Below are 24,492 nucleotides of genomic sequence, written 5' to 3'. Positions count from 1 at the left end.
GTCACAGCTAAACTATCAGTTAGGTAGAAAAATCTATACCTAGCCAAACTATCAATTGAATATGAGGGTAGAATGCAGTCATTTTCACAAAAATTTGTATCCTATGCATCTTTTCTCTGGCAGTACTTCACCAAAATGAACGAATAGTTTGTCCAAGGAGAATACCTGTGGTCTAGGAAACAGGAGAATACAACCTAAGACAGAGGGGATTCCTGTGAAGGGTTTTCCCAGCTTGATGTCTGGGCAGAGCCTTGTAAATAAGTGGCTAGTCTGCAGCAGAACAGGACTCAAAGTAAGACATAATCAGGAGCAGTGTTAAACTGCTAAGGAACCAGACATACACAGAAAATAGTGCTGGGAGGGAGAGTACATTCTATTGGAGGGTTTGAGAAGAATTCATGACAGTACACGGCTAAGCAAAAGAAAAAATATATACATAAGGCAATTACTAACTCCATAAACAAGAAAAAAATTTGAAAAGAAAAAAATGAAGTCATAATAGACTCAGCAGAGAAGATTTGCAGAGTTGTAATAATTTATTTACTAATTACCAATTGAATCAGAAATTTAAAAATAATTGCCAAATATAGGTAGAACAGGGGAGGAGAAGTCAGGAGACGCTAACTGTTCGTTTTTCAAATTAGGATATCAATAGATTATGCCTAAAATTGGTAAAACAAGAAATCTACTATCAGTAGGTTATTTTAAAATATGGAGGCAGCCATGCATGATAGCTCACACCTGTAATCCCAGAACTTTGGGAGGCCGAGGCTGGTGGAACCCCTGAGGTCCCGAGTTTGAGACCACCCTGGCCAACATGGCCAAACCCTGTCTCTACTAAAAATGTGAAAAATTAGCTGGGATCGCACCACTGCACTCCAGTCTGGGCAATAGAGCGAGAATCCATCTAAAAAAAAAAAAAAAAGGGAGGCATGTGTCAGAGGAAGCATGGGACAGATCTGAAAGGAGGTGCCTGCATTTAGGGTTTGAGAGCACTGTTTTCTGTTATAAACCAAATAGTGCTGTTGACTCTTTAAAATACGGACACGTGCTCACTCTGAGGTGAAGATTACTTACTATTGAAAACGTAATTAGTACATACCTAAATCCATAAATATTTACATATTTACACAAAGCCCTGGGCTCCAGACCTAGGTCAGCCAGTGGCAATTTTTGTGACCTGGGTAAGTCCTTTCACCTCTCTGGGTCTCAGTTTCCCAATTTGCAAGCAGAAGGTTTGAACTCCCTGGCTATTGCACCACCATCACTATTATCAAGTGATAATATTACATATCACTAATTCACTATCATCAAAACACAAACGTGCAAAATATCTTGAAAGTTTACAAACACATTCTTTTTATTTGCTTTTTTTTTTTTTTTTTTTAGATGGAGAGTATCGCTCTGTCACCCAGGCTGGAGTGCAGTGGTGCAATCTTGGCTCACTGCAACCTCCGTCTCCCAGGTTCCAACAATTCCCCTGCCTCAGCCTCCCAAGTAGCAGGGTTTACAGGCATGTGCCACCATGCCTGGCTAATTTTTGTATTTTTAGTAGAGACAGGGTTTCACCATGCTGGCCAGGCTGGTCTAGAATCCTGACCTCAGGTGCTCTGCCTGCCTCGGCCTCCCAACGTAGTGGAATTGCAGGCGTGAGCCACTGCTCCTCGCCCCAAACACATTCTTTTTCTTAGATAAAACACTAAAACCAAAACATTTTAGATTACAAAAATGGAAGTACAAAGGCTTGGACATATTTATTGGCCATGTTTTTTTTTAATGAGGTGGTTTCAGTAGCCAGGCAAGCTTTGCGTGAGCTACACTTTTCACTCTCAACAATGTGGATAAATATGACCTTGAGTGTTCTCATTTTCACATGCCCTATTTTTTCTCTCAGGACAATTTTAATAGTGATTAAACCAGAATTCAGTGTCCAGATGAGCACACACGGAATAATCTTTTCACCGAAGAGCCCCATGTGTCCATTGCACGCCTTAGAGGTCTTGTGTGGAACTAATGAAGCCCTTTGATAGTTCAGGGATTTTCATTAGAGGGAATTCATCTCCACCTCACCTCAAGCTTCATGAGCCATTTCTCTAGCGGTGCTAAACTCCCAAACAAGTAGCAGCAGAGAGCATTTCCAAAAAAAAAAGATATCAAAGTCACAGCTACTCTAAGACAGAGCCTCCCCTCCAGTTTCTGCCTCCTGCAGCTTCTCCTTCCTTCTTCTCTGTTCTTTTCATGCACACCACCCACACAGTCCGCTGCAGATGGATACGTGGTTCCGGTGATTTAACCTTACTTTCTCCATTCAGGCCCCTCAGGCGTGATTTCTTCTTTGGAGTCAGAGCTCGCTTCCCTAGCACCAGGTGGTATGGCTGTGAGCAGGTGATGTCAGCTGGGTATAATTTTTAAACTACCATTTATTTATCTGGCAAGAGCAAGCCCCAGTGATCCGCCTCCATTAAAAGTTCAATCCAGAAGAGTGAATCTGACAGCTCCAGACTTCTGGCCTCAGAGCTCTTGATTAATTTTTGTGCCCAGAGTCTGAGGCAAAACAAGGGCTGGATTTCCTGGGTGGCTGTTGGAGGTGCACTTGGCGGCCATTACTGCCCTTCCAGCTTCTTCACTCAATTATGCTGAGCTGAGGTTTGTCACACTTTGCATAAGAGAACTCAATGAATACTTAAAAAGCCTTATTCTCACTTTACACGTGAAGACACTGAGGCACAGGGTGGTGAAGTGGCACAACGAGCAGCTGGTGACGTCCGATTGGAGCTGAGGTCTGTGCTGCTCTAAAGCTCAAGTCTTTTCCACTTGGGTTGCGTCTCTCATCTCCTCGAGGGCACTGCCTGCTCTGTGCCGCCGGGACTGGGCCGGAGGTGGCCACTGGGGTTTCATGCAGAGGGTCAGAGATTTGCTGAGTGAATGTGGACTGTCCCTGCTTTGGCTGCAGAAATATCTTTCCTCATTCTTGATCGCTCTCATCTTTTTGAATCCCAGGTACAGGCTGAGAAGTGTCTATAGGTGACATGCAGAGTATACAAGGACAGAATTTCAGTCCAACTTGGTCACAAAATGCATGTGCTTTTATGCCAAGTTATTGGACATGTGTCTAGAGGCATAGAGTGACTTCGCTGCTCTTTGTCTTCTTTGCTGTGCCTTCTGTTTTCATTCCTCCAGCTCTGTCTTCCTGCTTGTGGTGGAACCTGACGTCTCAGTGTAACCCTGTTCCCTAGACAGGTCTGTGGTATCTTCCTGGCCTTGACACTGAGGACTGGTTTAGAATCTGGTTTGTACTGTCCAACCTTCCGGTTTGGGAAGATGAGTCACAGAGCACCGTCTTCTAAGCAGCAAGAGTAGCCCGTGGGATAAAATCGCTGACGTCTCCCTGACGTCCTGGGACTCATGCGAGTGCAGGAGGCTCCATGTCTTTGCAGGCTGCATCAGACGGATTCTAGCCTCAACTGAATGAAACCTCTGAGTTTGATTTTACATAACTACTCTTAATACTTACTTTAAAAGAAAAAAAAAGACCTGGCAAGGACTATAAATATTTTATTTTAAAATAACATTTCTTGGATATATTTTTGTAGGGGGGAGGGCACAAATAGACTTCAAATATATTACATATTCATTGCAGAACGTTTAGGAAAAAAAGAAAAGCAGAAACAAGAAAAATAAATATTTTCTATAATCCCAACAACATGGATAATATTTTAAAATATGCATAGACTTTTATTCTTTATAGACCTATCTATATTCACTTTTCTTTATACAAATGGAAATATATTGCATTTACTGTTGTTACCTGACTGTAGTCTAGTTAACAGCCAATTCTCTCCAATCTGGTTTGTGAGCCAACCCTGATTTTGTTGAGACGCAGGACAGCCATGTGCTGTGGGGAAAGCTGGGACCTTCTCCAGCCTGAGGGAATGAAACTTAATTGGTCTAGGTCATTCTTAATCATTCCTCTCACCTTGTCAGTGATTGACTTGGGAGTAACCCTGTGACATTATTCTGGCCAAAGAGACATCAGGGAAGTCTGTAGGGAACTTCTGGGAAAAGTTTCTTTGCTCTTTAAAAAAAATGACTTGTAGAGAGAAACTTCCCCTTTCAAGTCTGGGTATTGTCTGAATGTTATCTGAAACAACGGCAGCCAATTTGCAAACATGGGAGATGAGGCAGCAAGCTTGATGAACAAGATCAGCCGATGAACAAGATCAGAACCGGGACAGCTGTTCTTTGTTAAGCTTCTGAATTAACCGATGTCGCAACCATTCCCAAACTGGACATCTTGATAGATGGTAAAATAAATAGCTATACTGTTTATGCTGTTTAAATTTTTCTGTTACTTATAGCCAAAAGCAACTTATCTAACAGAATTTCCCTTGTCATTAGATATTCTTTTTTTTCATAATAGAAAATATTTTATTTTGAAAGGTTTAGTCGTTGGGTCTACAACAGTTTTCCATAGAAGGAAAATACGGTATTAAGGTATCTGTAATTGTCTTACATACTGAACAACCAATGAATGCATACAAGTAACCAATTATATGTGTGCAGAGACTAGCATCAAGGAAATATTCATAGACACGTTTTCTAATAAAATATTTTTTAAGTTTTTGATGATCTTCTGCTATCATTTTTGCTATGTTATCTGAATAGCCATCCAGATCTGTAGTAAAAGATCTTATTAGCTACATAACTAAAGAAGTACTTCCCCAAGGAAGCTGACACCATCATTCCAGGACTTACAACATTTAGCTTTTTTTTTTGAGACAGAGTCTCACTCTGTCGCCGGGCTGGAGTGCAGTGGCGTGATCTCGGCTCACTGCAACCTCTGCCTCCCTGGTTCAAGCGGTTCTCCTGCCTCAGCCTCCCGCGTAGCTGGGATTACAAGCGCGCGTCACCATGCCCAGCTAATTTTTGTATTTTTAGTACAGACGGAGTTTCACCATGTTGGCCAGGATGGTCTCCATCTCTTGACCTCGTGATCCACCCACCTCGGCCTCGCAAAATGCTGAGATTACAGGCGTGAGCCACCGCACCCGGCCAACATTTATCTTTCAACGTGACTATACCATTAAAAATTTTAAAATATTTCTCAGAATTGTATTCTTCAGTCTTTTCCATAATATAGTACATGGAAATTGCTAATAGCATTAAATTAATAAAACCCAGTTCTATCTAAACCTTTCTCTCATAAGGAAAAACATTAAAAAACAGACTTTTGTTTCTTCTAAAAGTAGTACTACGTGGACTGCTCAATTGCAATGCCAAATACTTCCAGAAACACCATAGGACCACCAAGCTATTCCTATTGCCTTGATAAATTCCTTTCCTGCTCCAGTTTCTCCATATTCCTGCTTTCTTGTGTCAAAATATCTTCGCTTAATTTGTTAAAATGAATCTGAGGAAAAAATCTGATAAACTGGGGTAATAAGGTTTTTTTTCATGGACTTTTGTGATCACAAAATGACCAGGCTATTTATAGCTTCAGTGCTAACACTGTGATTGGGAATAAGAAGAGTACAACCACAATAAAATACAGCTATCTATTAGAAGAACTGCATAAAGACATCTTTGGCCATGTAGGTTCTGGGCCTTCTGGAAATAAGTCAGTTGTATTGCCAACATGACAAAGAAAATAGAAATGTTCAGGATGAGGAACAAGCTGGTATAGGAAGCAGATAGTGAGGAGGCCCTGCTATGAGTGGTTGTCACCATCCATGCCTGTCCAACCCGGCCTTTCATCAAGCCCCATTTTAATGTTTCTCATATGTTACATCTGCAAAATCTAAGAAGTTTTTCATTTCTTCAACTCCATTTATGGGTAGTTCTTTCTGTGCCTGAATCTGAGCTTTCTGTCTAATCTTTTTCTCATTGACCTCAGTCTGTGCAAAAGTATCAGGGACAGCATCCACAAATTTATAGCGTTCGGCTGCCCTTTGGTTTTTCTTTGACTTGCTTTGCTGCTGCTGTTGCTGTGTTATGGCAAAAATCCTGTCGATGGCTTCTTCAGCCTGTCTGTTATCCGAAAATCTCAGCAGGCGGTCAGCAGTCTTCCTAAAGCTAGCTGGTTCCGTACTCAGGGCAGTATCTGCTTCTCCAGCTGACACACTGGCTTAAAATGCTGCAGGTTCTGTTCCACAATAGCAGCATCGTCCTTCACCTCAGGGACAATGCTGCTCTTGATGGCTGAATTCCTGTCAAACAGAATTTTGTGATGATCAGCAATGACGTGTGCAAAGGCAGACTCTCCTGCGGCCTCACCTGTCCACAGGTACGTTGTGTAGGCATGTTCACTGGTGGCTACGAACACATCGAGGTGCTGAGAGTCTCCATGGATGGTGAAGCTCTGAACATCTATAGTGACCCTATGAAGAGTTAAGCTGGCCTGGTGATGGGACTTCGGAGGTGCATGGTGACATTCACATAGTTTGTCCCGTTGTAGGGATAGCTCCCAGCATATGTCACTGAGGCAAATGTTGCTTTCTTGCTGTAGCCAGTATTGTCCATCAGTACTTTTTATAGAGTCCATCTCTCTACCTGATGAAAGCCCCATGGATACCATCTACCACAGTCTCCTCAAAAGGAACATCCACATTGTGGAAGAAGCTCGCTGCTGTCTGCAGGGGACTCTCCTCTCCCAGGTGCATTTGGCCTACAAGGAGAAGCAGCTGTGGATGTAGGAGGATCAGATTCCTCTGAACATTCTTCAGGTTGAGCTGGGGGTTATAAGCTCCCACACCTTCTCCTCAGATGAAAACTATCCCATTTTTCTCCTCTGCTGCAACCACTCTCCCTTGACAGCTAGCTGCCAGGTCATGCTGGTATTTAGACCATTTTGATGAACAGTCTTCTGTGACTTGACCCTTCCAGGGAGAAAAGCAGCTCTTTGACACAGCTGCAGAAAACATCAAAACATTGTTGAAGAAAGTGTACTTTGGCCTGTACAGAGCCTCAATAATGAAAGGCACACAACTGGGAGCAAAAGTAAATGAGTTTTGATCATAATGTTCATGCCCTGCACTACAATTTCTCCACCCTTTGATCCAATCTTTGTATTTGTTTCTGTGGACAATGTCACATATTGCATGTCCCCTCAGTTTTCCAGACTTGAAAGAGAGGAAAGATTTATTGATTTCAGCAGGTAGTGCACTTCCATAAGTCACGACACCCGGTCTTCAAAATAATGCAGTGTAGGGGTGCCAAAGTCTGGAGGAGGAACTGATTTCAAGCTGGCATCATACCAGAGAAATTCTGTGTGCAAAGTGCACCAGCGCTGCCCTTTGGACAGTGTTCCTGGACCTTCCACACACAGTTCCTTCTGATTTGGTCAGCTAGCCAGTTACCATTGCTGTTACGCATGACAGATTTATCAAGGAACACTAATTGGCTTTCTGGACCATAAAACCAGTTGTAATTTGAGTCCGCAATAGCCACAGTCCTTTGAAACCCTGGCAGGATGGTTCTACACATAAAGGCAAAGTGTTGTTTAAGCCACGGATGGCCAACGTGGTTGATGTTGAAGTGCCCCTGGATGAGAAACATGTATTGGAAGAGTTATCTAGTGGTGTAGCTGCCATACACAACTCTTTCATAGAGGGAGCCATCCATCATCTCCCTGAGCAAGACCAGAGATTTCTCCATGATGGTCAGAACTTGTGTGGTCCATAAGCAGGCTTCTTGAAGATATCCTTGATTCGTCAGGAATAGGCTTCCTGTGAGCAAAGCCATGCAGCTGGTGGGCTGATGATTGTGCAGGTACTGAAATTCCCATCCTCTCCTGTATGAATTTTCATACATAAACCCTGAGGCACCGGCAATCACTTCAAGAAACTTCTCCTGTTGTGTCTTGCTCAGGTAGTTGTTCAAGAAGTCATAAGCAGTGGCAAAACCAACCAGGGAGTGAGCACGCGGGACCTCAACCCAAGGAGCATCTTTCACCAACCAACTGGGCTGCATTGCCATCCTCTCCATGTAGACGTTGGCCATGTCTCGGGCTTCAGTGTTCTCAGGATACAGCACACAGAACATTGCCAAGGCAACCAAGTTGTTTCCATAGATTTCATTCTAGCGGGCACTGTAATCTTTGGGATCCCAGGGAGGGAGGTATTCCAAGGGGCTGCACAGCATCATGTGCACAGCCTCCGTGAGGCGGGCTGCAATGTGCTCCTGCGAGCTGGCCACCCTGAGCTGCAGCTCTGCCACCTCTGCCCTGAAGTACAGCATGGGGTGGCTGTTGTAGTTGGCATTGGTGAAGGGAATCATGACTTCGGGGTTCTTGTCGGTGATGTAGGCTGACACAATGCAAAGCAAATACATGAAAAACACACTGGGAGAGCCCTGTGTGTGAGTCCTCATCGTGGCATCAGATCTCCAAATCTCCACGGCAGCCAAACCATCTTCAAAAGATCCGCTCCCCGCCGAGGCTCCGTCCTCTCCGGCGTCGCCTCCGCAGCCTCCAGAGCCCGCTCCCGGCCCCCCTCACTCCAGGGCACCCGGGCTCCCAGCCCCCTCGGAGCCAAGCCCTCCCGCCACGAGTGTTGGTGGGCGCCGCGCCCGGGGATGTGCTGCTGCAGCCTGGGGCTAATATCATATCTAATGATATCATTATTCATATCTAATGATAGTACATAGATTAACATCTAATCATATGTACATACAGATATGAATATCTAATGATATCATTATTCATATCTAATGATATTACAGAGATTAACATCTAATCATATATACACATAGATATGAATATCTAATGATATCATTAGATATTATTTTACGATATTATTTTAGATGGCCTTGTACTATTCTTTTTACTCACATACCATAATTCACGTAGCCACTTCTTTTTTGTTTTTGTTTTAGACTCCCATGTTCCTGCTATTATAGCATTGCTGAAGTGACACACTTGTGCTCTTTTCTATGTCCTTAGTTTAAATTCTGGGTTAAATGTTATGAAAAATTTTAAGGCTTTTTGTGCATATTCTAAGTTTCCTAGAAGTTGTTATTAATGTATTTTGTTCTAACATTTAAAATCTTTCCAGTTAGGGTCCCAGCCTCTCTCTCTGTGTCTCTGTTTTGTTTTTAACAGTGATGTCAATCACTGTTAAAAGAATCATTGTCAAAAACTACTATTCCTGCAAGTGTGAACTTAGTTCCTAAAATGAGTTCTGTTTAAGTAAAGTATGTCTTGTAATAAACTTTAACATTTTATGTGCTTCAATCACATTACATTGAGTTCAAATGATCAGAATCTTACGATGTTAGATTCCAGGGCCAAGTAAGGTTGTATGTTGGGGCTGATGGTTCTTAACTCTGGCTATACGTTTGGAATCACCTGGGGAACTTAAAGAAAAATGCCTTTAATGATGCATAATTGATGTACTATAAACTACACATATGAAAGTGTACAATTTGCTAACTGTTAATATGTATATACACCCATGGAATAATCCCTATAATCAAGATAAAGAGCGGTATTCCATCACCTCCAAACTGCAGGGTTCACCATCCTTGGTTGCCTGATGGTCAGTGTCTTAAAGCCCATTGTTTCGTATATTTTCTCTGCTTTTCTTTTTCTTTTTCTTTTTTGGTTGACTCAGGTGAGAGGGAAAATCCACTCCTTGATACTCCATCTTAGACCGAAGCAGATATTTTCCATCTGAGGAGATTTTAAAAAATAATCTCTGGGCTCCACCCAAGACCAAATGAATTGTAATATTTTGGGGAAGGCCTTTTGTATTAAAGTATAATTTATATGCAATAAAATTCATCTTATTTAGGGTACAGTTTTGTAAATTTTGCCACATGTTGGCCGGGCACGGTGGCTCACATCTGTAATCCCAGCACTTTGGGAGGCTGAGGCAGGTGGATCACCTGAGGTCAGGAGTTCAAGACCACCCTGGCCAACATGGTGAAACCTTGTCTCTACTAAAAGAATACAAAAATTAGCCAGGTATTGTGGTGCACACCTATAGTCCCAGCTACTCAGGTTGTGGGCGGGGGGTGGTGCTGAGGCAGGAGATTCGCTTGAACCTGGGAGGCGGAGGCTGCAGTCATGTAACTATTACAATCCATATAGAACAGGTCCACGCCCTCTCCCAAATTCTTTTATGCCCCTTTGTAGTCAGGCTGTCCTTGCACCCCAAGCTCTTGGCAGCCATTGATATGTTTTCTTTTCCTATAGTCTTGTCTTTCGCAGAATGACATGAGAATGAAATCACGCAGTATGTAGTTTTTCAGTGTGGGCTGCTTTCACTTTGCATAATGCATTTGAGATTCATCAGTTTGGTTGATACTATGTGTCCATAGTTCATTTTTGTTGCTGAGTGTTACTCTATGTGGATGTGCCATGATTTGTTTCTCTATTGCCCTGTTGAAGACCACAGCCTTAAAAATCTTCCCCAGGTGATTCTAATGTACCTCTGGAGATGAGAATCGCTGGATTAGATATAACTGCTCAATAGTCTATTAAGGTAAATACTAGGCCCTTTCCTTGTGGTCTGTCTCCTTCAAATCCCATAATCCCGTATCTGTGGCCTCCTCTGCCTTATCAAATAACTCATGATCTAATGTGTACCCCGGTCAACCCAGACTCTCCTCTTAACAGCCCATCCCTTGGCAACATTTGCTTATCCACCGCGTGTGCCAGTCTCCCTACTGCTCATTTGCATGCATTCATCAGTATGCAGATCTCTCATATCCAATTCTCAGAAGATTCCTCTTAGATTTCTAAGATGATAGCATCCAATTGATAATTAATGTTAATGCTTTAATGGTATATTAGGATTCTCCAGAGAAACAGAATCACACATACATATAACAGAATACATATGTATACATACGTATTTATGATAAGAGTTGGCCAACATAACTATGGAGGCTGAGTACTTCCACGATTTGACATCTGCAAGCTAGACAACCAGAAAAGCTGGTGGTGTAACTTTAGTCTGAATCAGTCTGAATCAAAAGGGCTGAGAACCAGGGTACAGTTAGTGTAAGTCCCAGTCTGTGTCCAGAGGGCAGAGAACCAGGAACACTGATGTCCAATGGTGGGAGAATATAAATGTCCCAGCTCAAGAAGAGAGCAAATTTGCTTTTTTCCCACATTTTTGTTCTATATGGATCCTCCATGGACTAGATGATACCCAACCACATTGGTGAAGATAATCTTCTCTATTCAGTTTACTGATTCAAATGCTAATCTGTTCCAGAAACACCCTCACAGACACATGCAGAAATAACATTTTACCAGCTATCCTGGCATCCCTTAGCCCAGTCAAGCTGACACATAAATTAATCATCAAAAATGGGTAATGTTGGCCGGGCACGGTGGCTCACACCTGTAATCCCAGCACTTTGGGAGCCTGAGGCAGGTGGATCACCTGAGGTCAGGAGTTCAAGACCACCCTGGCCAACATGGTGAAACCTTGTCTCTACTAAAAGAATACAAAAATTAGCCAGGTATTGTGGTGCACACCTATAGTCCCAGCTACTCGGGTTGTGGGTGGGGGGCGGTGCTGAGGCAGGAGATTCTCTTGAACCTGGGAGGCGGAGGCTGCAGTGAGCCAAGATCAAACCATTGCACTCTAGCCTGGGTGACAGAGCAAGACTCTGCCTCAAAAAAATAAAAAATAAAAAATAAAAAATAATGTGACAGAGGTTAATATCAGGCTGGGTTTCTTGGAAACACTCAAAAAGTATAGCACGGAGATGCAGATCCTTTCAAATACTCTCTTCAATTTTAGCTGTATGTAATCCTGAAGCTAGACTAGTTGTAATCCAAAAGGATGACGATTTTTAAAAATTAAAATACACGCACACAAAGTTCAACATTAGATGAAAGTGTTAAAAGACCCTCCCACCTTGTAGCACCAGTTCCAAACTCAGAAGTAACAACTGTATAAATATATTTTCTAGTATCTTTCCGGAAAATCTTTCGTGTGTGTATCAACATATAAAAATAGATCTATATTTTATCTTTTAAAAATTATTTATTTATACAAGAGGGATTTTACTATGCACAATGTTCTGTGCCTTGATTTTTTTCCCTTAATATATTATGGAACTCCTTTCACATTGTACCTACCTCATTTTTATTTTTCAGTGTGTCAGATGAGTACGCCATGATTTATTTAACAAGCTTACTGTTAATAGAATTTAAATTGTTCCCTTTTTCTATGTATGTATTTGCTTGTTTGAAAGCTATAGCCAAGTTTGAAAAGTGACACTTTTTAGAATCCAATTTTTGTTTCAGAATCGTTTTAAATTTACAGAGCATTTCAAAGATAGCAGATAGAGTTTCCATACACACTTCATGAAGTTTCCCCTATTATTAATATCTTACATTATTAGTATGGTACATTTGTCACAACTAATGAACCAATATTTATACACTGTTACTAATTGAAGTCCATGCTGTATTCAGAGCTCCTTAGTGTTGACCTAATGCACTGTTTCTGTCCCAAGATCCCACCCATGATACCACATTACATTTGGTCATCCTTGTCTCCTCAGGCTCCTCTAACTGTGACAGTTTCCAGACTTTCTTTGGTTTTGATGACCTTGACATTTGTTTTTGTTTTTGTTCTGATGGAGTTTCACTCTTGTTGCCCAGGCTGGAGTGCCATGGCATGATCTTAGTTCACTGCAACCTCCGCCTCCCGGGTTCAAGTGATTCTCCTGCCTCAGCCTCCAGAGTAGCTGGGATTACAGGCATGCGCCACCACGCCCAGCTAATTTTGTATTTTTAGAAGAGATGGGGTTTCTCCATGTTGGTCAGGCTGGTCTCAAACTCCTGACCTCAGGTGATCTGCCTGCCTCAGCCTCCCAAAGTGCTGGGATTACAGGCGTGAGCCACCGTGCCTGGCCTGACCTTCACAATTTTGAGAAGTACTAGTCGGGTATTTTTTATAATGTCCCTCCACTGGGGCTTATCAAATGTTTTCCTGATAGATTGGGAATATGGGTTTTGCGGGAAGGCCACAGAGGGAAAATGCCATTCTCACCACATCTTAGCAGGGACACATACTATCAACATGACTGATCACTGTTGATGTTGACCTTGGTCACTTGGATGAGGTACGATTCTGTCAGGTCTTTCCATGCTAATGTTCCCTTTTTATGTTCTTTCCATATTGTACACTTTGGAAGAAAGTCACCATCTGCAGCCCACACTTAAGGGATAGAGAGCTCTGCCCCACTCCCTGAGGGGAAAGTATTATTTGGACTTTGTTGTATGAGAGATTTGATTATTCTTGCCTGTTTCAAAGGAAGGTGCTCTGAGGGGATTCCAGATATATGGGATATATCTTGGAGATGATCCCATAGATTACATAGGGAGATTTGTTATTCTTTTTCACAACTGTATAGCACTGTATTGAGTATATTTGTCTAGCTTCATCAAACAATTTTTTATACTCGGGCATTTGGGTCTTTCCATTCTTTTGCCATTATGAATAGAACTGCAATGAACAATAGTTTCCACATACCCCTTTTTTGCCTTTGTATTTTTGCAGCGTAACTTTGGGATAGATTTCTACAAGTGTGTTTACTAGGTCAAAGGGTGAAGGAGTGTGCACAAGATGCTACAAGATCCCTCCTGTAATGTTTCTAATGTTTGGCATTTCCCCCAGCAATGTATGAGAATGCCAGTTTCCCCATAAGCTTGCCATAAAGCATTTTGCTAAACATGAATATTCTTGTTCATCTGGTGGGTAAAAAATGTTATCCCCAAAGAGTTTTAATTTGCATTTTCCTAATTCTGAGTAAAGCTGAATATCTTGTAATAAGTTTACAAACCACTGATAATTCTTATCTGATCTGTCTACTTGTTACTCCCTCCCTCCCCCACTTTTCTATAGGATTATTGGTTTTTTCTTCTCTATTTTTAGTACTTCTTTATATATTAGGAACATTAACCTTTTGTGATATAATTTTCAAAATGTCCCTGTTTGTCAAATGTCTTCTAACTTTGCAGTGGTGTTTTATTGCCATGGAAAGTTTCAGAAAATAAAATGTATCCATATTTTCTGGCTTAACTTCTAGAAGCAGACTGAAAAATTTTGGCTCTAAATGATTTCACCACCTCTTTCGGCAGGAGGTCCTATGAGCATCAGTTGTCATCTAACAGTCCTTTCTGCAGATACTTTTGGCGCAGATAATTGCATGCACCTAGTATGCATCAGGAGTTGTACCTGGTTCCTTCCCTCAAGCTGATTATGGCATACAGAAGGAGGGAAAAATGAGAAGACACACATGTATGGTCCAGTGTGATAAGTCTTACAATGGAGACAAAATGTTAAGGGGTAGACATTTACGGTGGGGTGACAGTTGGGACAGGATGAGGGAAGGCTTTGCAGAAAAACTGATATTCAATTGTGGTTTTGAAGAGTAAATGGTGTGAGCCCAACAAAGGGCATTTCAGGCAGATGGCACAGGCCGTGTATGCAAAGGCATGAGGTGTGTGCCATGTGGGTAACTACGTTGATGTAATGGCAGCCTCACAGAACACTACCAGGCAAGCTCTCTTAAAGACAGGGAATAGAAAGCCTCCCTGAGCAAAGTAAAACACTTGAATGAGCTGGTTTATGGATTCCATTTAAAACACCTAGTAAGAAACAAGGAGACACGTGGAGTAGGCTAATACACTTAGAGAACGATCTCAGTGGACAGAAGATCCCACTGTCTGCACCCTGTGCTAGCAATGTTCATTTGTTCTCTCTCTGCTGCATCAGCCTCCCCACCGTGTCCCGTGTATGTATGTACAGAGTTGATATGCAAGCAAGGGAGACAGGCATATGAAAGATGTCTACAGTCAGCAACACACACATTTGTCCCTTTGCTGAAACACAGGAATAAACACTCCCGAAGGCAGCTGTAGCTCACCCCTCAGCCTGATGAGCAGCACTATGGCCTTCATATGCACTTCTTGGGCAGACCACATATAAGGCCAGAATGGCCATCATCAGTTGGGTTGATTTGAGGCCTCATGGATATTGACTGTGTCATGAACAATAGGTGCCTCTCGGTCATTCCATTCTCTCCTTTCTATGTTCAGCATTTACCTCTTCTTTATGCTCTAACTTGTCTTGCAGGTGTCAACCTACTTATCCATACTTCCTATTTGTTTTTCTTGTCTCCTATGCAGAATAGGTTTTCCTCCAATAATACCCAGATCCACATTGCATTGTGACACATGTAGATGCCATCTTTCATGAGTAGTTGTAGGAAAAAAGATAGGGGGCTGCACCTCTCAGGAGGAGGAGCATCCCTTGGAGCCTTTTAGGCACACTGGATCAGTGGGTACAGTGGCAGAGCAACATTCTAATTGTGGAAAATAATAACCATGATACACAAAGCATATTATAGTGCTTTCAAAGGTTATCTTGTTTAGTTCTCACAAAAGCCCTATGAAGGAGTCACTCTTATTCCCATTTTCCAGATGAGGAAATTGAGGCTCAGAGAAAGTAAATAATTGGTCAAGGCAGTGAATTAGTGAGAGGCAGAACTGAGAGCAAAGCTTTGTTGTTCTGGCTCCAGGTCCATCTCTCTTTTTACATATTGCAGTGGGGATGAAATGGTCTTCACCTTCTCAAGTGGTTTAAAAAGATTAATGGCCCTAGGCCTGCAAACAGTATCCAGAGATGGGTAGATGGGCACATGTGAAGTGAAAAGGGAAGAATTCTCACCCCTTCCCCAAGGCATGAGGGCAGCCTCACAGAATGCCAGCGACCATATCCAAAGAAATTATCTGTCCATTTGCCAACTTTCCCTCATTCCTTAAAGTCCTCTTTATAAGCCAGAGGTGATTGGTCAGCTGAGATGAGTACAACTGGATTCAGCCCCCTCCTTTGCTTGGGTGGTTCAGGACTTCAGTTTGGAACGTGGAAGTGGCTGCCAGCTATTGGTCCGAGCCCAAATTGAGAGTGAAGATTTCCAGTGCAACAGCCTGTTTCAGCCTTCCTGAGTTCTCAGCTGTAGACAGGCTTGCTGGATTACACATGGAGGCTTCCATCCTTTTTGGAAGTTGGCTTACTTCAGTCTCTTCTCTGTGCTTGTAACTAAAGTCAGTGCTTCTCAAAGTGTGGTCTCTGGACCATATCAACATTACCTAGAAACTTTTTGTTGTTATTAAGGTAAAATTCACATAACATACAATCAAAGTGAACAATCCACTCATGTTTAGTACATTCTCAGTGTTATGCAACCATCACCTCTATCTAGTTGCAAAATATTTTCATTACTCCAAAAGGAAAGCCTATACACATTAAGCAGTCAGTCCCGATTTCCCCCTCACCTTGGCCTCTGGAAACCATGAATCTACTTTTCATCTCTACAGATTTGCCTGTTCTAGGTGTTTCATATAAATTGAATCACACAATCTATGACTTTATGTATGTGGCTTCTTTCACTTAGCGTAATGTTTTGGAGGTTCATCCATGTTGTGGCATGTATTAATACTTCATCTTTTTTTAATGGTTCTAGGAACTTTTTAGAAATGCAAATTTCCGCCTTACCCAGACCTAGTGAATAAGAAACTCTCAGAGGTGTGTGTGGGCAGCAATTTGTGTTTTCATAAGTCTCTTGGTGATTCAGATGGATGCTAGAGTTTAGGAACCACTGACTTAGGGGATGCCAGTCTCTATGTTTAACTCAGAAGGAAGTTGTTGGCTTCCTAAATTCAGTATACTATGATTCAGCTGAAGACCCATAGTTGATGTAGGCATTTTAAAAACAAAATATATTTTCATTTTTCTTGATGTAAGAGAGAGCTGTCAGGATCTGGCAAATCCATTTCTTGTCTTAAAATACATATATGTCAGAAAACTACAGGACGTCTTTATGAAATAATTCCAAATGATTTTTAATCTCTCCATGTTAACTTTAACCTTTTCCATTTTGTTTCTATCCTATGTTGGGAATGGCTGATTGCTTCTCAAACATCTCCAGATGTGCTTTCCATTACCCAAGCTGTGCATTACAGGTGGCTGCAAACAGGGCCAACCCAGTGGACTCCTTCCTTCCCTCCCTCCTCATGTTGTAAATGGCATGCCTAGACCCAAGAGACCACTTACAAGGCTTGAAGATGCCATCAAACCTAGAGGAATTTTTATAATTTGACACCCCAATTCCAAATTTTATCTCTGGCATTTCCTCCTCATCATGGCTTGCGTAGTAATTTGTATTTTAGGAAGAGAAGTTGTCTTGGATGAAATTGGAAGTCTGATCAAATGATCTGGATTCAAGTGCTGACTTGCTTCATGTACTTGTTTATCCAACAGACATAGTATTTATGAGTGCCGTGTAAACTGCATACTGGGTGAGAATACAGCAGTGAACAAGATAGACACTGTTCCCCCCCTTTTCAATTTGGGGACTTTAAAGTCTAGTAGGAGAGTAAAACCAGCAAAGAGGTGATTTTAGCACTGTGTGATGATGCTGTGATGGGGGAGTCCCTGTCAAATATGCTACAGAGGATACGGGAAAAATACTTACTCCAGTGATGATGGTGGGTGTGGGGGGAGTGGGAGCCAAAAAAGGCTCCCAGGGAAAAGAGGTGACTACGTTTAGACATGGAAAGGTGAATAGAGTTAATTAGGGAAATGTGGGCTTAGGTGGGACAGGAGAGGTTTTAATAGAAAGAGCATTCCAAGGAGAGAAAATGGTGTATACAGAGGGTGAGAGAAAGGACTCTTGTGGAAAAGAAGCTAAGAGGATTCTGAAGCATTGTTTGTAATGTTGAGGGTGGGTCTGGTCAGATGTAGTGACAGCAAGAGTTGAGGTTCTGGAGCAAAGTCAGGGCCCAGTGAGTCATTGCAGTCTTGTTGGAAATCACCGTGGAAATCCATGGAAAGGTTTAAAGCTGAGATGTGATTTGATCTGCTGTGTATTTTAGTGGTCACTTGGGCTATGTAAGGGAGTGATTTACAGGGAATTAGAGAGGAGGACGGAAGTTCAATGAAGAGGCCCTTGAAATCAGGACCTCTCATATAGGAATAATCAGATTGCAAATTTGACACATTGTAGAATGATTTGAGAATGTCTATTAAGTCAAAGATGTGTATTCTTTGTGATTCAGAAATTCTATTCACAAGGAGCTCTGTACAAGATACCCATAACTACGTTCTTTGAAATTTAAAAAAATGGAAGCAATCTAAATGCCCATAAATGGGAGAATGGATAAAAAGGATACATGAAACATGGTATATTTATACAATGGGATGTTATACAGTAGTTAAGATGAATGAACCAGGCCTAGATTTAGCAAATTGAAAAACCTCAAAAACATAATGTCAGGCAAACAAGTGTGGTTTACAGAATTATAGATACAATTTGACAGTATTTACCTAAAGCTTATAAGATAGCCGGGCAGGCTGGCTCACACCTGTAATTCCAGCACTTTCGGAGGCCGAGGTAGTCGGATCACCTGAGGTCAGGATTTCAAGACCAGCCTGGCCAACACGGCAAAACCCCGTCTCTACTAAAAATACAAAAAATAGCTGGGTGCAGTGACATGTGCCTGTAATCCCAGCTCCTTGGGAAGATGAGGCAGGAGAATTGCTTGAACCAGGGAAGTGGAGGTTGCAGTGAGCCAAGATGGCACTATTGCAGTCCAACCTGGGTGACAAGAGTGAAACTCTGTCTCCAAAAAAAATAAATAAATAAAAATAAAGTTTATAAGATAGACTATTATTTTGTGCACCATTAAGACAGAAAAAATGCTGAGAATTAAACTCTGACAAAAAGTTTTCTTGTCACTTATAATTCCACACTGATTTGACGTTTTTTAAACCATATATTACTCTTATACATGCATAAAAGAGGAAAATACAAGTAACATAATCAATTAAGATATTCTGTAAATTTTTCCACATTTACATCTGACTTCTTAGAATTCTTTCCTGGTGTCTGTGTTTTTTGGCACAATAAAACCTCCATCCAAATTGAGTATTGGTAATATAGCATTTCTGAAAATAATCTATAAAAGAACAAAGTCATTGGCATTGTACTCTCAAGCTATTTTTGCAGTTAGGTACAGCTAACCTACTTTTGGTTCCTGCTTCTGGAATCTTGCTAAAACATTTCTGATCTGCCACCCCTTTTTCCCCTACCCTCTCCTCATAGCCACTTGGTTCCTCAGCGTAAGAAGAGTAACCTGCCATTGTCTCCAGAATCTTTTCCCACACTTCCGACACCAATTCTGCAAGTTTGTTTCTCGTCCCTGTGATGTTAGAGAATATATGGCCATGATGGTTATGATACAGCAGCCACCTGGCTGACTGCTTTTGGAAGATGTCACCAATGATGAGAGCATCCTAATTTCAGAGAGATGAAAATGTGAAAAAACAAATGTGCCTTAGAAACAATGAAATATGGTAGTTGTAATTGATGGATAAAAACGTATGTGGAAAAAAGGCCAGGTATGGCGGCTGATGCCTGTAATCCTAGCACTTTGGGAGGCCAAGGTGGGCAGATCACTTGAGGTTAGGAGATCGAGACCAGCCTAGCCAACATGCTGAAACTTTGCCTCTGCTAAAAATACAAAAATTAGCCAGGCATGGTGGTGCACATCTGTAATCCCTGCTGTTCAGGAGGCTGAGGCACAAAAATCACTTGAACCTGGGAGGTGGAGGCTGCAGTAAGCTGAGATTGTGCCACTGCACTCCAGCCTGGGTGATAGAGCAAGACTCTGTCTTAAAACAAACAACAAACAAACAAACAAAAACAAACAAATGAACAAACAACAACTCAACAACAAAACATACGTGGAAAATGCTTAACTTTATGCATGGACATGACAGACACCAAATCCAAGATGGCTTTTATCCTGAAGAAAGCAGTTAGTGGAAATGGAGACTATGTGATTGGTAACTGATGTTCAGGAAGCTTCAGTGAATTGCTAACATCCTATTTCTTAAGCGAGGTGGAAGATACATGGGTGAGTATTATTTTTCTATACTTGTTGTAGGACTGAAATATTTCAAAACAAAAAAAAAGGAAATTGCCGCATGAGTGCAATTCTATTCATTGGCTGTGTGAGTCTGAGGAACCTGTGTAAATTTAGCCTTCTGCTCTACATTTTAAAGATAGTATACCTCTCCTTCCTGCCTCAGAGGAATTTTGAGTTCTTATGAGGCTCAAACAGCAAATGCTTGTGAACACCTTTGTTCAACTGTTCAACTGTAAAGCATGACATAGAAAGATTATGAAGATTGTCATCTCACAAGCTAACCAAACTTCTTACTAAGGGTGTGTTACCTTTAAATGGTGATATCTATTTCACTACCTCTGAATTGGGGCCAGCTTTGTGAGCTGCTTTGGTCAATAGAGTATGACAAAAGTGACACAGCAAGTTCCAGAACCTAGACGTGGATGCTAATATACCTTCGATTGTAACACTTTTAAAATCCTGAGTCACCACCATGCTATTAAGAAGCCTAGTCTCGCCTATTGGAGCATGAGCAGTCACATGAAGGAGAACCAGGGAGCCCAGCCACCAGCCAGAACCAAGGGCTAGACACAAGTGAGGCCATCTTGGTTCCTCCAGCCCCACCGACCCTCCAGCTAAATGTTGTAAACTAACAGAACTCCCGAGTCAACCCACAGAATCATGAGAAATAATAAATCGTCATTGTTGTTTTTAGGCCACCATGTTTTAGGCTGGTTTGTGTTGCAGCAAAGTCTACCTGAAACTAGAAGCCTTTGAGAGTTATACTGATCCATGACTTACATTTCGGTAGGATCTATTTTGCAGACCACATGACACTGCTAGCACTATATTGAATTTAAACAGTATTAAGCACCTACTGTGTGTAGGTTACTGGCTAGGTGCTGTGAAGACTACAAAGAGGCACCATCAACAGCTTACTTATAGCACTCAGAGGACCTCTAACCTCATTAAGAAGACAGTATGTAAACTACGTAAAGTTAAATAACAATAAACTAACCTGAAAAATACAGGCTATCCAGAGAAAAGATAAGATGTATGAAGTTCTTAGTATGTAGCTGGACCTATGGCCCAGTTCATTTAATTTTCACAATAACCCTACAAGGTAGGCACAACGAGTATTCCCATTTTACAAATATGAAAACTGAGGACACTGTGGGTAAGTTGTCCAGGGTCACACAGCCTGGGTCCCAGCAGCCTGACTGTAGCCCATGTGGTTTAGCTCTGGACTAAATAAACGAGAGCCAGAGCCGAGAGTACGAGGAGACAGATGCTCTGCGGCTGGGAAATGTTCAAGAAGCCCCTAGGGGAGGTAAGATCTCAGCCAGCCTTGGAGGATGGGTAGGAGTTGGGATGAAATTAAGGTAGGGGGGTTCCAGGTGGGGGTCATGGCATGAGCACTGTGGAAAGAGTGGGGAATCACATGGAGCATTGGAGGACCCATGAGCAGGACTCCCTCTGGATCAGGGTCTGCCTCCCTCCAACCCACAAGTGGCCCTGACTGTCATTACTGGTTGCTTGCCTCCCAAGGAGACCCTCACTGCCTGACAGAGGGGATGCCTGGGGAGGCGGCTGGGAGGAGCTTGGAAAACGGGAGAAGATGGCAGTGTCACTGGTTGGGCTATAAGACAGAGCCAGAAAATGGATGGGTCCACTAGAGATTCTCCCCCTCAGCTGGGTGGGAGGGAGTAGTGATCTAGCAGGAGCTGTCTTCCAGCTGCCCTGGGGAGCCCCTTGTTCCCATCGCCATTGGCCGGGACAGCACAGAGGCCAGCATAGTATTGAGGCTGAAGAGCGCAGAGGGCAAGTTGCTAGGCCTGAGGACAGCTTCATTTGCACCAGTGGCGGGGGTGGGGCCTGCAGAATGGAGCTGCTCCTCGTGGCCCCTGCGTGTGATGGGGCCCAGGTCACCTTTTCTTGTCGTCCTACACCACCATCAACAAACCTTGTCTACGGCTCTAGAGCAAGCTTGTCCAATCCACAGCCCACAGGCCGCATGTGGCCCAGGGTGGCTTGAATGTGGCCCAACACAAATTCGTAAACTTTCTTAAAACATGAGATTTTTTGGCGATTTTTTTTTTTTTTTAGCTCATCAGCTATCATTAGTGTTCATGTATTTTACAGGTGGCCCAAGACAATTCTTCTTCTTCCGATGTGGCCCAGTGAAGCCAAAAGATTGGACACCCCTGCAATGAAATGGTGTGCTCAGATATGCTTTTGAAATTGGCACCACTTAATAATCTCTGAATCATCATGAAATATGTTAGTATGAGGCCAGTTCTTCTTTATTGTATGTATTTTTGGCTAAACTATGTTACTCAACATTATAAATGCCCACTGCACCAGTGGGGCTGCTGGTTGTTTGCAGAGGTGGTCGCTGTTCCTAAAACTGCATTGTAGGAAAAGCAGGGACCACGTGAGGCACCGTCCGGCTTCATTACTCTTTCATTGCAAACATTGCAGAGCTCATGTCCCATTGGGCTTCAGGAAAGCCTCCAAACGAAGGGGCATTTGAAGTGGCCTGGAAGAATGGAGATGTTGCCAGGTGAGGTTAGAAAGAGCAGGCACAGCAGGTGTGGAGGTAAACTCGGCGAAAGCCTGGGACCCACCACACACAGAGGATGATCAAGGATGAGGAAGAGGTCTAGGCAGGTTAAGGCTGGGAGTCGAGAAATAGAATAAGCTGGGACAGAGAAGATGGTTGGAGGGGTGCTGTGAGGGAGGACCCTGACCAGGGACAGTTTGGAGCCACAGCATTTCATTCCAAAAGCAAAGCAGAGAAGTTCAAGATCAGGTGAAAGCAGCAATTCCACCTGATGAGTTCTTTATTCAGCCTTGAGAATCTAGGATAAGAACAGATGGATAGAAATCGTATCATTATGAGAACATCCTGTTTAAAAAGATCAGAAGGCAGCCGGGTGCAGTGTCTCATGCCTGTAATCCCAGCAATTTGGGAGGCCGAGGCAGGCAGATCACCTGAGATCAGGAGTTCGAGACCAGCCTGGCCAACATGGTGAAACCCTGTCTCTACTAAAAATCCAAAAATTACTTGGGCATGGTGGTGCATGCCTGTAGTCCCAGCTACTCGGGAGTCTGAGGCAGGAAGGAATCATTTGAACCCTGGAGGTAGAGGTTGCAGTGAGCCGAGATCATACCGTCGCACTCCAGCCTGGGCGACAAGAGTGAAACTGTGTTTCAAAAAAAAAAAAAAAATCAGAAGGCTCTACCTAAACAAACCCTTGAAATGCAAAAGATATAAAGTCCATGTAGTGGTTGGCAAGATGGCCGAATGGGAATAGCTCTGGTCTACAGCTCCCAGCGAGATCAACGCAGAAGGTGGGTGATTTCTGCATTTCCAACTGAGGTACCCGGCTCATCTCATTGGGACAGGTTAGACAGTGGGTGCAGCCCATGGAGGGCTAGTCAAAGCAGGGTGGGGTGTCACCTCACCTGGGAAGTGCAAGGGGTCGGGGAACTCCCTCCCCTAGCCAACAGAAGCCGTGAGGGACTGTGCCATGAGGGATGGTGCATCCCAGCCCAGATACTACGCTTTTCCCACGGTCTTCACAACCCACAGACCAGGAGATTCCCTGAGGTGCCTAAACCACCAGGGCCCTAGACTTCAAACACAAAACTGGGCAGCCGTTTGGACAGGCACCGAGCTAGCTGCAGGGTTTTTTTTTTTTTCATACCCCAGTGGCACCTGAAACACCAGACAGACAGAACTGTTCACTCCCCTGGAGATGGGGCTGAAGCCAGGGAGCCAAGTGGTCTAGCTCAGTGGATCTCACCGCCATGGAGTCCAGCAAGCTAAGATCCAATGACTTGAAATTCTCACTGTCAGCACAGCAGTCTGAAGTTGACCTGGGATGCTCAAGCTTGGTGGGGGGAGGGACATCCGCCATTACTGAGGCTTGAGTAGGTGGTTTTCCCCTCACAGTGTAAACAAAGCTGCCAGGAAGTTTGAACTGGGCAGAGCTGACTGCAGCTTGGCAAAGCCACTGTAGCCATATTGCCTCTCTAGAGTCCTCCTCTCTGGGCAGGGCATCTCTGAAAGAAACGCAGTAGCCCTATCAGGGGCTTATAGATAAAACTCCCATCTCCCTGGGACAGAGCACCTGGGGGAAGGGGTGGCTGTGGGCGCAGTTTCAGCAGACTTAAAGTTTCCTGCCTGCTGGCTCTGAAGAGAGCAGTGGATCTCCCAGCACAGTGCTCAAGCTCTGCTAAGGGACAGACTGCCTCCTCAAGTGGGTCCCTGACCCCTGTGACTCCTGGCTGGGAGACACCTCCCAGCAGGGGTTGACAGATACCTCATACAGGAGAGCCCTGGCTGGCATCTGGCAGGTGCCCCTCTGGGACAAAGCATCCAGCAGAAGGAACAGTCAGCAATCTTTGCTGTTCTGCAGCCTCTGTTGGTGATACCCAGGCAAACAGGGTCTGGAGTAGACCCCCAGTAATCTCCAGCAGACCTGTAGCAGAGGGGCCTGACTGTTAGAAGGAAAACTAACAAACAGAAAGGAATAGCATCAACATCAACA

At 43.1% G+C, this 24,492-nt stretch overlaps 1 pseudogene; it reads right to left on the bottom strand.

Moving 5' to 3' along the window:
- Positions 1-5,502: 5,502 nt before the first annotated feature.
- Positions 5,503-8,367, bottom strand: LOC116459059 (dermatan-sulfate epimerase-like; annotated as a pseudogene).
- Between the last annotated feature and the right edge of the window lie 16,125 nt (positions 8,368-24,492).

The sequence above is a fragment of the Hylobates moloch genome, unplaced genomic scaffold (assembly GCF_009828535.3).
Source record: "Hylobates moloch isolate HMO894 unplaced genomic scaffold, HMol_V3 SCAFFOLD_19, whole genome shotgun sequence".
In the NCBI taxonomy this organism is placed as follows: domain Eukaryota; kingdom Metazoa; phylum Chordata; class Mammalia; order Primates; family Hylobatidae; genus Hylobates; species Hylobates moloch.
Note: the sequence above shows the minus strand (reverse complement) of the source record. Positions and strands in the feature narration are given on the sequence as shown.